Here is a 14216-nt window from a genome sequence, read left to right on the forward strand (position 1 = left end):
ATATCTACTCCATTCCTTGGTTATGAAGTTAATTTGCTCACCTAAATCAACAGCTGCTTGAAAACTGTCACGCAAACTGCTCCTAACAAAGGCTGTTCTTTCCTCAAATCTACAAACATTGATTTAATCCTTTGCTAGTGCCATCAATAAATACCCTTTCTACAGAAATGTGTTTTATATCTCTCTATATATATAAATATAGAGATATTTACACATATATGTATGTATATGTGACCAAGAGCCCGTGAGCTCGAAACGCGTCTGTTTTTGTGCCCAATAAAGAAACTTTGATCATACCTGGCTGGTGTGGCTTGTCGTCCCTTCGTCGAGCGAGAGGGTCGAGTGGATGTATATATGTATATATATTCACTGACAAAACCATAGGTTTCAGGGACGTTATAGTTAGGTGGACATTTCACTCGTGCAAAACCAGAGAAATTCTGCTGTTATAGTTAGTTGAGCTAACTGTAACTTGCACCCCTGCAATACACTGCTGATGACGTCACATATTACATCACTGATAACATGGTCAGTGACATCACTGATGACATCTCAAATGATCTCACAGATGATATCACTGATATCATGCAGTGACTAAGTGTTTCTGAAAAGTTTAAGAATCTTATCTATATATACGCCAAAGTGTATTGAAGAATGTGTGGGTGTATGAGTGTCTGAAAGGGTGATTTAGTTGGTACTTGACTGACTTTACAAGTGAGTGATTAAACATGTCTTAGTGAATACATGGGTGAGTGACTAATCTGTGTAAATGCCTTTATCAGTCTGTCAGTTGGTATGTAAGTGGCTGCATGGTTTGATGAGTAGCTACATGAGTGTCTATATGGGTTAATGATTCATTTTCTGAGTACCTGTATCGGTGCTTGAGTGTCCGTGTGGGAGGGTGGGGGGGTGTGACTCTGTATAGATGTGGGCTGAGTCACTGGGTGTATGGGTTCATGAGTGCATCGATGAGGGGCTGTATGGGTGGGTGAATGTATGTATAGCTGTGTTGGTGAATGAATGGATATCTCAACGGTACATCTATGAGTAACTATATATGTGAAAGGTAGTATATGTGAGTGTTGGAGTATATGTGAGAGTGAATGATTGTGAGAGTGGATATGGTTGAGTGTACACTTGTGTTAGTGACTGTATTAGAGAGTAAGTATGTGTTAGTATCTGTATGAATAAGTGAGATGGTGTGTATATAACTCTATTGCGGAGTAAATGGCAGTGTGATTGATATTGCGGGTGAATATTCCCCTAATATTCAAATAGGAAACAACATCAATTTTGTAACATATAAGACAAATAAACCTCTTGATAATAAAGTGCTAATAGAGACCCTTAATGAGAGCAAAATTAAATTTACCTATGAAAATTACCTATAACATGTATTATTAAAATACGGTGCATTACCAAAAGCCATGCATACAGTATTGAGGTATGATCCAGCATCGCTAATATGCCCTAACAGAAGCCATGAGTTACAATTCAGTAAAAGTATTTAAAAATTTATATTTTACTATTCTAAAATAAGTTTAAGATGGGGCCTTACGGCTTGACCCGCGACTTGAAGCTGGTGAACAAGGTTGACCGGCCCAGACAGGGTTAAAGTCTTTCACCGGTAATCCTAGAAGCCTCCTGTACAAGATCTTCCTACGAGCCTGCCTGTCAACAGCTTCCAGAAGGTACGGTTGCGGTTTCCCCACCAAATAAGAGCTGCTTATGGGATGTACAGATGCCAAGGTATTTAACAGCCTCAAATCCATTGAGATTTCATTCAGTTGTCAGTGTATTACTCTTTTTCAGGCTGCGTACGGTGTGTCCACATTCTTTAGAGCCATTTCCTCTATTCGAAGAGACACAATGGCGTCCTACAGATAATGGTGCCACGGGTTATTTGAGGTCTCAAAGATTAATTTCAAGTATTCCTTTAGTGAATTGGCAGGGGTATTCATGATCCTGATATATTTGTGACCCTGAGTATAGGAGCCACTCGCAGTAGTTGCTGTTTGACCCTGGTGTTTTTTGGAACATTATCTCACCGCTGAATTTTCCCTTGGACTTTGGTGCTACGAGAGGATCGACGTGACGGGACTGCGAGGACCTAACTCTGTGCAGCTGTGTGCCTCTTCCCGCCCCCACCTGCCTGCTACTGCTGGTTTAAAACTACTCGCGCCCCCAGGTATTATTGGGGAGACAGTTACCGGAACTTTGGTCCAGTTTATAACTAGAGCTGCAGTCGTATTAGAACATGAAATAGCACTAACTGAAAAAAGATTATCACTAGAACCATTATTTTCTAAGCGATCATCATTGGGCACTATTAGGGCAGCAGTAACACCAGAGCAGCTATCTATCCATCAAGCTAATGGTGATATTCGGTTGGGAACCAGCATAGAGTCGGCTGGGTCTGAAGGGTCTGCTGTATGTACTTCATCAAATACTACTAAAGATTGTACATCATCCGTAGGAAACAGGCAGGTAGAAATGAATATCACTACCACCCCCAGCGTAACCACTGAGTCAAGATCTAGGAAAGGCACTAAAGCCCAATCGACAATTGGTAAAAGAAAGCATGGGGGAGGCACACAAAAGGGAAGATGCGCTAAAGTTACTAAAACTACTACACCAACCCAATTGTTAGCCATCATCGTGCATCCTCAACTACCAATTATAGACCATAGTAATCGGATAACCCAGCAACCACCCCGTCCCTCGTTGGCAAATCAAATTCCTGATGGCCTCCTGGAACAAATAGAGCAGCTAATGAAATCACTGATGCTACCGCTAGTAGAAAGGATAAAATTAATAAATGAGAACTTGGGGAAGCTAGAAAGAGTTGTAATGGCTAATTTACTGGAAAAAGCTGTGGAGAGCATACAGGGTTTTGGTCATCCATCACAAACAAGAATGGCCCTCGATCCAAAAAGTGTTATAATAGATACCCTACAAGATAAAGTAATTAGATTGAATGGACGACAAAAAACAACTTGTACCGAGAGTAGCACAGAAACAAGAAAGACAACTCAATATAGTAGAGAGGGAGCAGAAGTGACTGGTAGGGACCCCAGAAAGGAGTTGGTAACCTCTGAGCTGGTCGGAGCAATAATTAATAAAGGGAAAAATGTATTAGACAAAGAGGATGGGAAAATGAAACACCCTTGCATTGATCTGCCCCCAGAGTCTGCACCGTACACAGTGATATTGACAGGGGTTCCTGGGATCCACAATGATAAACTGGAAACTCATAGAGAGCTGAAAAAGAAGGTTATCTTTTAGCTTAATAGCAACAGATCACTCCCAGCTTACACAAACGCTGAGATTCTATTTGTAAGAAGGGTGAGCTGGTTCGGTCGTAGAACAAAGGATCTGGAGGGAGACTGCATAATTGTGAACTTCAGGGGCCCCAAGGTGGTAAGGTTCATTTGCTATGGGACAGGGAATAGAGGCGACGGTGGAATTCAAACTTTTGATCTGAGTTATTTCTATCCCTGCTCATCTTCTGGTTCGTCACTTATTCCATCAAACAGGCGAGAAATGCAATTTAGACAACCAAATATTGCATGTAGGCAAGAGTTTCGCCTCCCCCTGTTTAATCACTTTGAGACACTTTGTGGATTGGAGGGGGTGGATTGACTGGGGCCTAGTTATAATGGCATCACCTTAGATCGTCACATGGTAAATGATAACACAAATCAGGAAAAGGTAACTAACAGAGGCAGTACAAGCAGGGTGGAACCCGGCATAGGCCAAGAGGCATTTAATGAAGATTCCCCCTCGGTCCCTGATGGTATAGGTGCACCCCCGGGGAATGTTTTATTGGATGTTACCTATTTGCCAAATCAGATCCATATCAATCTAAGGGAAAACCATGCTGTGGAAACAGCAGGTGCACCAGTACGGATACTGGTGAGCCCATGAGGAAGGATTTTGGGTCCCTTGAGTATGGGTGCATTAGCACAAGTGGGGTATCTAATACGGATTTCCAACAGGCCAAGGTTTCCCCCCAGTCTAGTCAAGCAAGTGAAAAACACACGCTTACATTGGTCTCCTGGAACATCGCAGGTTTAAAGAGCAAAACATCTATAGTTGAGTGGTCAGATCTGGTAGAGGAACATGATATCTGGATCTTCCAGGAGACATGGGTTGTGGACCCTATCCACCGCCCAGGGTACCTAAATTTTCAAAAAACGGCAGTAGGAGGAAAAAAGGTAGAACATTTGGAGGCTTAGCTATTTGGGTTAGGCAATCAATCCACTATAGACCAGTAGAAATTGTTGTAAACAGTCCGGATATTCTTGTTATAAATCTGCATCGGCCAGATCAACATGCTATCTTTATTGTAAATGTCTATATCAGAGGACAGCCAGGTGGGCGTGGATCTAGAACCTTTTTAGATCTGGATACTTTTTTTGATTCTGTTAGGTTTGATTGCTACAAGATAATCGCTGGGGATTTTAACTGTTCGTTTGAGCCTTTAAACCACGAAGGGGAAAATCTCTTGGTAGAGGAGGATGTTCAGTGGAATATCCCTCCCCTTGACCTAAAGCCAATTAAGAAGTGGACAGAATCAGCCATGCAGTGGATGGGTTTTGGCCTGGAGCATGGTTTAGGGCAGCAAATGGGCATTCCATCTCAGACAAAAATGGTAGGGCAACCTTTGATAATGGTATACATAAAAGTCGAATAGATTATAACCGTATCAAGATTGAGTATTGGTCAATACTAGTGGATATGATGATTCTGGATCGCCCAGGGAGCGATCATAATCCACTCCTGCTGAGTCTTGAACTCACTGGAGGTCCCAATTGCAACAACCAAACGGAGATAGTCACTGCTGATGCCCTGCTCACTAATGACCTACGCAGGGTTCGCTGGGCTAGGATCATTGATGACCACGGGGCTCTGGAAAAGATAAGGCTGGAGGTAACACGGTCTCTGGGAATTTTGCGCTCATTCCCAACTCAGGAAGATATAAATGGGAAAATAATTTCACTACATGAAGAATTATTTAAGGGATTAAAATCCCACTTTTCCAAAACGAGTAAACACCTAAAACCCACATGCCAATCCTCCAGCAAATCATGGTATAATAAATTATGCCGTGCATCTTATAGCCTATTGGCGCTAGCTATAAGGTCGAAAAACATGCCAGATATTAGGAAGGCCAGGCTTAATTATCGTAAAGTCTTAAATCGTGCTAAAAAGGATTGGGATGACAACATTGGCAAGAGCTCCCAGATGCTAGCAAGATGAAAAATCTGACAAAGTTCTGGCATATGGTTAAATGGGGGAATACACCTCATTCCCAAGTTCCTGCCAACCATGTCTCTACCGAGGACTGGGTTGAGTATTTTGAGACCCAGTTCTCAGGGCTGGATTTGGAAACTGATTGCTCTTCATATGACTTACGACCCCTGCCCACCCCTCAAGTTTAAACGTTCGACAGAAAAAAAGTTGAGGATGCTCTAAAAAAGGTTCCTTGTGGAAAAGCCCCTGGATTGGACTGCATCCCAGCAAATCTCTTTAAATATGAGCCTACTAACTGGGTGCCCTATATTGTATTTCTTGGAAATGCTATTGCAAATGGGGCATGTATCCCGGATTCATGGCGAGGAGCTGAGATCTTGCCAATATACAAAAAGGGGGAACGCTCCATTCCGGGGAACTATCGACCAATCAGCTTGATTGAATTCATCCAGAAAATTGTTGCTAGGATGGTTTTGGCAAGAATTCAGAGCTGGATTGAGCTTGAAGTCGTACTGTCTCCTTTACAGGCAGGGTTTAGATCATGCACAAGTACCATCGAGCAGGTCTTTAGGTTTTTATTGATTTATTGGAGAGTAGTAAGTTTGAGAGGTGGCATTATCTATGCCGCCTTCGTTGACCTCAAGTCAGCATTTGACTTAGTACCCAGGGCTAAGTTGTGGAGGGTTCTAAGTAACATGGGGATGCCCCAGGAGCTCCTGGATATAGTGATCAAGCTACATGAAGCTAACTTCACACAAGTTCGCTGGGGAAAGCAAGGGCAGGTCACCAATAGACTTGAAGTTTCCCGGGTGTAAGACAAGGTTGTGTACTAGCGCCAACCTTGTTTTTGTTGTTCATTAACAAGGGTGTGCAGTACTTTACAGCTTTTCCAACAGATGCCCCCTCTTTGAGTGGCATTAACGTTCCGCTACTTATGTTCGCAGACGACGCCGAACTTTTGTGGTCACTCTCACTTGAGCCTGCAATGTACTTGATTGCGTGACTTGATCATTCCCTAATGAGGGGACTAACGGTTTTACATTTGGAGTGTTGAATTTTACGTGGATTTCCATTTAAATAATTATTTTACTTCTTAACGCGCCTTTAGGAACTGGTATTTACTTGTGATACCAGTATTTCATTACATCGAGTTGCCCTGATGAAGTCTGTATGCATATACTGCTAAATAGACGAAACACGTGTTGGCTAGAAGGCTATGACTCACAAGGATGCTGTTTTGTACATTAAAGAAGAAGATAAAACACATGCGAACATTATAGCCATGATTAGATTTAATGGAACTCCTCAAGCTTTGAGTTTCCTCCATAAGGTTGCCCAGTCGACCAAGTCGAATACTTCACTCTAATTAATAAAACAACAAAAAAGTGGTAGCTGATTTATTTGTATCATTCGATGTCGCAAAAAGGATAGCACTGTAATGTTATCCGCTGTGGATGCAACCACCAGGAACCCTGAGTGGTAAAACAGTCAGGATTTTGTGCTCTAAGACTCATTCCTCCATATGTTTAAGTGAGGCGCAAGCATAGGCTTTAGCCTCCAGAACCAAAAGCACAGTTTGGCAGAAGTTTGAAGCTTTGGTCTGGTCATCTTTCTTGTATTTAGGGCAGAGGATCAACCCCTCTCCATGCATCCAGTACCGTGGCGGTTAGAAAGGTTTGATTAAAGAGAGGGGTTAACGACCTAGACTACACTTCGGGGGTTGCTGCTGTCAAAACAGTGTGGTAGGGCGCGAAGGTGCAATCTAGTTGTATTTAATTTCTTCACATGCCTTATCCAGGCCCTCTCTGAGACTTTGCTTTCCCTTGCAATTTTACAGTTTTTAGTTTGTTAATATGGCATCAGGAAGTTGTAAGACCTTTCCTTTTGATACATAGCATTCTTTTGCTCCCATATTGTTGTTTTGTCCAGCATTCATATATGCTTAACTGCATTGGTGGACCTTGCTGTGGGGTTTTCTTTGTGTTCTCACAGAGCCTATATTCTGGTGGAAATGCAGGCTTTTTTGGTATGATGTATTTGTGGCCTCCCTTGCCTGCCATTTCTTGGGTGAAGAGCCTGGATGTCGTTACCTAGCAAGTAGGCTTTTAGATCTTCGATGAGACTATCCCATGCCTGATGCACGACGGTGGGGACGTATACATTTCTTCATTGTCATGCTTTCCTTACCAGGTAGTGACCATTGAGTTATGATCCAGTCTCCTCTTCATTCTCCTCATGAGGTTCACTGATTTAGCCCTGGTCGAAGAAGCCACGGTATTGATTATTTCCACTGTGGATGATGTTAAATCCAAGCTAGACCTCAGTGTGTTATTGTCACATTCTGATCTAATATCTATCTCAAAATTTACAAGCTGCCAACTAAGAGCCCTGTCATAAAGATGTAGCCAATTGTCAAGATACTTTTGAAGGTGGGGGGAACGACCGGAAAATTTCTTGTGCGTCAAGCTGTTGCTGTGCCGAAGTCAGTTTGAAAGTGGTGAGGAAATCTTGCAGCCCCCCCCTCTTTGGATTGGGTGAGGGTTTCTCTTGGTTCCCCAGACTGCAAACATTATTGTTACTCACAAGCAAGATTACATGGCTTGGAAAGTCCGTAAAGTGACCTTCAAGGCTATTGTATAGATCTTCGACAACGGTGACCTTTGAGTGGCTTGGTGTAACAATTTAGGGAGCAGCAGAGCTATTAATCTGTGATTGATTTTTATACCTGAGATGGAAACTGCTTGTAGAACTGGGTAAGCTAAGGTTAACCCTTTCCTTGCACTACCTCCCCAGTGCTGGCGTCCGTCGGCCAATTGCTTGGTTTGGGGCTGCGTTAGAACATATGGGTATTGGGGCTGCGTTAGAACATATGGGTATTTCAATGGCTGGAGCTTTAGGAGTTCAATCCTTCAATCTGCAAATGCTCTTTTTCAGCCAGGACAGTGTCTCTGGGGCCCTCCCTCTTCCAGACTGTAGTAGTAGCGTCTGGGCTTGAGGTCAGGGATTTAAACCTCACACAGGCTAGATCTTCAGAAGAAAGATGCTTCAGTGAAGGACTATGTATAAATAACTGTAGGAGATTTATTCTATTAAGTGTGTCATGGAGGCCTTATGGCAGTAATGGAGTATAAAAGCCAAGTTGAAGCCTTCAAGACATGTCTCATTATTGACTCTGTTGATGATATCAGAACAGAATCCAGCTTAATTAAGTTGAAAGACTCTGAGGACCTGTGGAGGCTGGTACAGGCCCGAAACTGTTAGTGATCCTGCAGTGGTTATGTTCAGTAGCCACCCCTTGTTCTCTTACCCATTTTGGTGTCTATTTGTGAAAGCTGGATCAGGGCTACACAGTATGTTAGACTGAATGCCCATTCCAACAGTACGTCTGCCGGAGACTAATTGAGGCACTAGGCTATTCACTGGAGCGCCTATGGTGGCTGAATTCGATGGCAGCCCCTTTACTTCTTGCCTGTTTCATTTCCTGGTTATTGGGACTGGGTCAGATATCATCAATGTATCCAACTGAGTGCCCATTTCTGCGGTTCGTTTCTCAGTAGAACCATTAAATGATGATATTTGGTGTGATCCTTCGATTTGGGCAGTTTTCAATGTAGCCAAAGTATTTTACTTTGGTTGTAGAACAAATATAGGGAAAGAATTTGCTGGACTTGGCCCCACATGAACTAGGATAAGGACTGACGGAGAAGGGGCTGAGTTAGCAGGTGCCTCATGAGATTCAATACACAGATACAATATCCACGGTTCTATGCAAGCAGGTGGAATCACAATGAGACCCCTAAAACCATAACCAGTAACTTATGCATCCCTTGCAGATTATAAAAGGAAATATCCTATATTAGGACGGATTCCCATCACTCACCAATAGTGACATGCTTCATCATCTGGGTCTCCTCCTAGTGTCACACTAGTGGTACTAAGGGCTACAACTCTTTCAAAAGGAAAGGGCAGCTTGCAGATGTTTTTTTGGATGTATTTTTCCATGTGTATATGACTATACTCTTTATAGCAATACTACGCGCTACTTATAGATCAATAGATGTGAAAATTGGATTCAAGTGGGAGTGCAGTGCAGAATGTGAGTTAAAATTGACTAATGAGAGAAAAAAACTTGCATTAATATCTCTCAAAGATCTAAAAACAGTGCAAACAACAGTTTCCGACTAATGACTGTCTAGATATAAAGGGTCAACATGTTTCAGCAAGATCGGACCTTGTGTCCTATGCCTACTTCAGGACCACAAAATTAATGTTACTTCAAAAACGTGAAATGTGTATTAAACAACAAATGTAATCAATAAAAGGTTGGAACAAATACCACCTCTTCACCTGAATTCAGGAGTGAAAGAACAGTTCCTCTGTAAATGACGGACTGTTGGTAAATTCTGCAAGAGATTGAAGTACAACGGACTAAAATATAAAAGTTGGTATGATCTCTGTGAAAGGACTCAAAGGTTCACAATGTAAACTATATTACGATACCCTGACCAATCAAATCAGTTAATTGTGCTATCACTTCATTGAGTATGATACATGCTTGCCCGTCTGTTACACTGATAAGACTTCAGCCGTCTCTGCCTTACCGGTACTCTGTTGTTGTAGCTCTCTGTCACTGGGGATTCCTGGGCTTCTGCCACCATCAGAGCCTTGATGCACTGTTTCTGAGTGGCTGCTTGGCGCCAGGCTCAGGTGCCTGGGGATCAACCTCGCTGCCAATACTGCCATAGCCGCTGTTTGAGCCAGAAACTACCTTTCCCAGCGCTCTGTGCGGCACGCACCGCACCGCCGTGCGCCAGGAGGCGTTCAAAGGGGGGCGAGGGCTCCCACAGTGCGGGACCTGTCTCTGCCTTACCGGTACTCTGTTGCTGTAGCCCTCTGTCACTGGGGATTCCTGGGCTTCTGCCACCATCACAACCTTGGGGCACTGTTGCTGACTGGCTGTTTGGCGCCAGGCACGGATGCCTGGGGATCAACATCGCCGCCAATACTGCCATAGCCACTGTTTGAGCCAGGAACTACCTTTCCCAACGTTCTGTGCGGTGCGCAGGTCGTGTACTGCAATGCACCGCCGTGCGCCAGGAGGATCTCAGAGGGGGGCCAGGGCTCTCGCAGCGCGAGAGCCGTCTCTGCCTTACCAGTACTCTGTTGCTGTAGCCCTCTGTCACTGGGGATTCCTGGGCTTCTGCCACCATCACAACCTTGGGGCACTGTTGCTGACTGGCTGTTTGGTACCAGGCACGGGTGCCTGGGGATCGACATCGCCGCCAATACTGCCATAGTCGCTGTTTGAGCCAGGAACTACCTTTCCCAGTGTTCTGTGCGGCATGCCCATTGCACACCTCACCGCCGTGCGCTAGGAGACGCTCAAAGGGGGGACAGAGCTCCCGCAGCATGGGATGCGCGCTGGCATGCCCGGGCCGCGCCAGGGCAAAGCCCGGGCCAAGGGCGGGCCCGTCCGTGCCCGTCAGGGGCTGGAAGAGGCCGGGCAGGGCCATCTCCCTTGGCGGTTGGAAACTAAGCTATCAAAACGCCAATGGGTAAGACATTTCTGATAGACATCAAATGACTTGCTGACCTGTATCACGACGCTGTGTTGGGGCTGATACTCCTAATGATATCGAACTGGGACTTATAAGATTTAAATATTCGAGGATTGTTGGATTGTGGCTTTTTTCAAACTTGCTTCATATTGTTTTTTTTGCCACTTGTGTACTCAGACATTGGGGCACAACCTAAAGTGGATACACTCTAAGCTCGTGAGAGGATCTAGTTTGCGTGCTGCTGGATCTTGAGGCAGGCATTAACGGGTAGGGCTGACGTCACCACATTACGTGGTTGGCTGGTTAGGTTAGCTACGCTTTAGTGGTGCGGTTTGCACTTTAAGTTTTGTGGCCCCATAGATAGTTAGCAACTTGGGAAAATGGATAAACGCAAAGGTGCAGCAGGCACCTTGGATGCATTCCTAATTAGAGCAGAGATCCCTGCTGTCCAATGAGATCCAATTGACAGAGAGACGATTATCCCTAGACCATACCCGGTTTCCACTTCAGGGAGAGGCAACTATACCACTTTCACCAAGGGTAATAATCTATAATGGATCTGAAATACCTGCTCTTGTAAACTTAACCCCATCACCCCAAACCCAAGTATCTGCTGACGTTACTAGCTTGAACACAGGAATTGGATCACGATCCGTAAAACAAATAGATAAGATCAAGGGAAAGGCCCCTGAGCCGAGACAAAAGCACGCTATGGGGGGGGGTGCAGAGTTCATGAAAAAAAGGGGTTTAAGGTCCAACTCGCAGAAAAACCAGCAAATAGAGGCACAACAAGGGGAGTTGTCAAAAACATGTAGTACACAGACAGAAGTAGATTTTACACCAATTAGTGAATTGGAAAACGATAAGTTTGAGGGTTTAAAATTAGTAATTAGTGGGATATTAGGAACAGCACTTAAAACGTTGCTAACTCAGATAAGTGGCTTAATAGACAAAAGATCGGACTGCATGGAGCAAAAGATAGACCAGTTAACAATACTTTTAGATGATATGAAAGAGAAAGTAAAAAGAAGTACTTTCTGTACCATTGAAAGTGGCAGAAACATACAGAATTCAGATGAACCTCACCCCTCGAGTTTTACAGGACGGAATAGTAAGCCAACAGAAACTTCCGTACATAAATTGACATCAGGAAGTGACAATAGGGAAATGGGCTCACGGGAACAAGTACAGAACAGGGAGGCCTTTATGAGGGGGAAAAGATACCCTGAATGGAAATGGAATTTCAAATCAATCCGTAAAAGGGGTAGGACTAGATGGAATTAAAAACCCAAAAGACAGCTCTGTGGCTTCAAGTCTAGATGTTATAGGCCTACCGCCTGCCGCATGTCCATATGTCCTAATCTTGGTAGGGGTCCCAGTGCTAAAAATAGGACAAAATGAATCATGGATAACCCTACGAAATAAAACAGCAGACTGGCTTACAAAACATAAAAAATTCAGCCCAAGACATATTAATGAAATCTTGATGGTTCGAAGAGTGGGATGGGTTGGCGCCTCTCCTAAAAATATAGATGGAGATTGCATAATAGTAGATTTCCGTCTGCCGCAGCTGGTTAGATTCCTTCTGAATACCAGAGAGGAAACTTTTATACAAAATACCAGCATAAGTGCTCTCCCACTGGGGTATTTCTACAAACTTAATCTAAGGCCATTAGATCTTGATGATGCCCCAATACTATCTTCGAATAGATTTCAAGTTCTATCCACACTAGACGAATTAGAATGACAAATAATTGAGGATACCTGTCATAACCTCCATCTAGAAAAACAATAACGAATAGAAATAGGAGAAAAACACTCACCACTAATATACAGTATCAAGAAGAAGGATTGGGGAAGCGAATAGATTGTAACTCATACAGGTCGTGTATAATTGTTAGGGAGGAGGAGCAAGAGCAGACATCACCAATGTCCGTTAATGCTTCCCTTGATTTAAATAATAGTGATGAAAGGTTAAGCACAATAAACTCAGGAAGAAAATGTGTTGAAGCATTAAGATTAACATCCTGGAATGTAGCAGGGTTAAATAGGAACCTCAGAGACGTAGAATGGATGGAATATACAGAAAATAGTGACATCTTATTCCATCAAGAGACAGGGGCTCTGGATCCCGCGTATAGGGTAGGGTACAAGACTTTTTATGTAAAAGCCATCCTTTCACCAAGAGGTAGGGCTTCGGGAGGCCTCACCAGATGGGTCAGGATAACCCTTAAAATAGAAACTATGGTATTACTCATATTATCTGAGGATCTGGCTGTTGTAAAAACAAAAACACAGGGGAAAAATGTCTTATATTTAATCAATGTATATAACAGGCCAAGCCCAAATACAAAGGAATCAATATTAATAAATCATTTGGATACCTTTTTGAACTTAGTAGAGCCGGATGCAATGATAATCGTTGGAGGTGACCTTAACTGTAAGTTCGAACCGGTAGTGGGGTTCGGCACTCTATTTGAAGATGAGCCTGTAATGGCCGTTTCAGATAAACCTAATACTCCTACCTTTTGTAGAGGTATTTACAGGGGCTGTATTGATTATATAATAGCATCTGTTAATTTCTGGCCAAATATATTAGACATGGAAGTAGATGTTTGATCTGATAGTGACCACCGACCCTTGCATTTGTCAATACAACCAGACCTTTTTTATTGGCAATTTTAAGAACAAAGAAGAAATAATGATTTCTCCTGATGGTAGTATAGTGAGTAATAACCGTTGTGCCGTAAAGTGGCTGAATTTATTAGGTAAGGCAGAGTCCATGATGCAAATATACGATGTTTTTTCTGTTATTATGCAGTCACATTTGGATGTTTCAGAAGTGGAATTCCCGATAATGGCTGCACATCTCTAGTTGCAGGAGGCACTGGTACTAATACTAAGTAAACTACCGGGAGAACAATCGAGAGTAGGAACTGGAGCAAAACGAGGTGCTAATTTGTGGTACAATAAAGAGTGCAGAGAGGCAAAAGCTGATCTCCTACTTGCAATAAAAAAAGAATAACGTAATAGATACAAGGGAGAAACTAACTATAAGCACATTTTAAAACAAATAAAAAAAAGAGTGGGACGATAACATCTGGACAGAGTTAATTAAAGCAACTAAATCTAAAGACCAAGAAGGGTTTTGGCATATAATAGCTAAGAGTAGCAAGACAAGTAGAGATGTCAAGGACCTCTTCTTAGATACAAAGACGTGGGAGGAACATTTTTCTAAACTATATGCTGACAACCAAATAGTTGAACTACCCTGCCCTATAACAGTGGTCCCTAGCTCAAGTATAAATACCCTGCATTTTAGCATGGAAGAAACACTCCTAGCAATTAGTGCAGTTAAACCAGGTAAAGCCCCAGGGCCTGAAAAAATCCCGGGGGACTTAT

At 43.1% G+C, this 14216-nt stretch overlaps 1 protein-coding gene across 1 annotated transcript in view; it reads right to left on the minus strand.

The window, feature by feature from the left end:
- LOC147673879 (cytochrome P450 2J2-like) overlaps window positions 1-14216 on the minus strand; it is a 345429-nt gene that overhangs the window by 89051 nt on the left and 242162 nt on the right. The gene's annotated exons all lie outside the window — the stretch shown is intronic.

Source organism: Lissotriton vulgaris, chromosome 12, assembly GCF_964263255.1.
Source record: "Lissotriton vulgaris chromosome 12, aLisVul1.2, whole genome shotgun sequence".
Taxonomy (NCBI): domain Eukaryota; kingdom Metazoa; phylum Chordata; class Amphibia; order Caudata; family Salamandridae; genus Lissotriton; species Lissotriton vulgaris.